Genomic DNA, 2065 nt, shown 5'->3' on the forward strand with positions numbered 1-2065 from the left:
CAAACCTGGTGTTCCGAATCTAAGTTCTAATACCATTCCCTCCATCCGATTTGGATTTTATTATTTACCATCCTTGGATCACATAAGTTTGTGTGCTTCTTCCATGTGGACTTAATTGATGAGTCACTAGATGGCTGTTAGTTTTAAGACCTCAGATGCTAGTCTTTCTTATAGCCAGGCACCATCGGATTGCTTACCACACTACAGCATGCATATCTTCAGAGATCTCTTCATGAGGACAAGTATTGAGTAAGGCCATGTCATTAGAACTAATTGTTCTTAGATTAGGGCTACAGCTAAGTGACAACTCAAAATCCATTTATGTATCTATGCTTTATATGTGTCCCTGATCTATGTTAGAGACAACATTATCATTTTAGTGAGAACATTCTAAATCACCCCATGGTAACATTAATTTAGCCAATTGTATGGAATTTATAACACTGTTGAGAAAAAGCAAGTTACATGTACAGGACAGCTTTTGAGACCACTATACATGGATGGTTGACTTGTGCATATTGAAAACTTAAGTTACTGCACACTATTTACACAAACAATGACCCTCACTCTTGTGACTTGTCTTTGTAATCCTTATTCTTGTAAACAGTAATCAGAAATATTTGGAGGAAAGTTTTTTCAACCTCGTCCAAATGATAAGGTTCTCTTTAGTCATGAAAAAAATTGTTGATAAATTATAAAGGGTTCAAAAAAAATTATAAAGGGTTCATGAGGGAGGGAGGGGAGGAAGGAATGGGCTGATACCATGGGCTCAAGTAGAAAGAAATGTTTTGAAAATGATGGTGGCAACATATGTACAAATGTGCTTGACACGATGTATGTATGGATTGTGATAAAAGCTGTAAGAGACCCAATTAAATGATTTTTTTAAAGATTCTCATCAGCATCATTTTCTCCAGGAACACATTGGAAGCCTCTTTTTATTTTTTTTATCCTTTGTGATATTTTACAAGTTTCTTCATCCTCATTGAGCTTATTCAAGATAGTTTCCTACAACTATATATTTTTTCTTTTTCTTTTATTTATTTATATATATTTTTAATTCTCCATTATATTTTACTTGTCCTAAATATTTAGAAAAAAAACAATGAATCTTTTTCCTTTCGGAATTGGTCTTTGATCAGCACCCAACTTCTGAGGGCTCTTTAACATCGGGTTATTTTCATGCAGGTCTCGCCGGGCTTTCCTACGGGTGAAGTTTGTCTGTTAAGGGAAAAGAAAACGCAGTCAAGAAAACAGCCAAGAGGGTGAAAAGAAAACAACGTATGGAATAACTTTATATATCCAGAATGAAGCGGTTCAAACCAACTCCTCCCCAGTCAGCACTGGTATAGCCCATGACCCGGAAGGGTTTGAGTGTGAAGGAAACAACAATCCTCTTTGGGATAAGAAAATAAAAATCATTGAAGAAAGCCGCTGTGGAAGTTGTTACACTCACCCGAAGGGTCTATGACCATTGGGTCTGAACCCAACGTTCATTCACAGAGTCCCCAGGTTGCCATGTTTAGGAATGCTTTCTTATTGTTCCTTACTTTAAAATACTTTCTTTCCCTGCCCCTTTTCTCTTCTCTTCAAAAATCCCCCTTCCAGTGACCACTGCATGAGCAGAGTGCACAGTTATCCTGCTGGACTTCACTTCTCTCATACAGCTTATCAACTGTGTGCTGGGGTTCTATATCACCTGTCACCATTCTCCCTTGGCTATGGCCACCATGTAGGGACAGGATCATTGCCCTCTTCTGGGCCATTCCAGGGATATCATGAGGATAATGGGTGCTAAGGAAGGGAGGGGGCATAAAACTGGTACAGAAACCTAAGCAGACCTGAAACATTCAGAAGGGGGTGTCCACTTCTCAGGAGGCAGGGAGAATGGGCCATGAACAACAGGCTGAAAGATGGGTCTCTGTCCTAAAGCTCAGGGTGAAGGTTGGGCAGAGGTGATACGTCAAATTGAAGGAGTCTTGGGTGGAGCCGGACATCATTTTGTTTGGAGGTTCAAAGGATCAAATAGTTCAGGTCTGACCCATTGGGAAAAGTCCCATCCCCT

This window comes from Echinops telfairi, unplaced genomic scaffold (genome assembly GCF_000313985.2).
Source record: "Echinops telfairi isolate 266 unplaced genomic scaffold, ASM31398v2 ScPeMD7_7417;HRSCAF=8455, whole genome shotgun sequence".
NCBI lineage: Eukaryota > Metazoa > Chordata > Mammalia > Afrosoricida > Tenrecidae > Echinops > Echinops telfairi.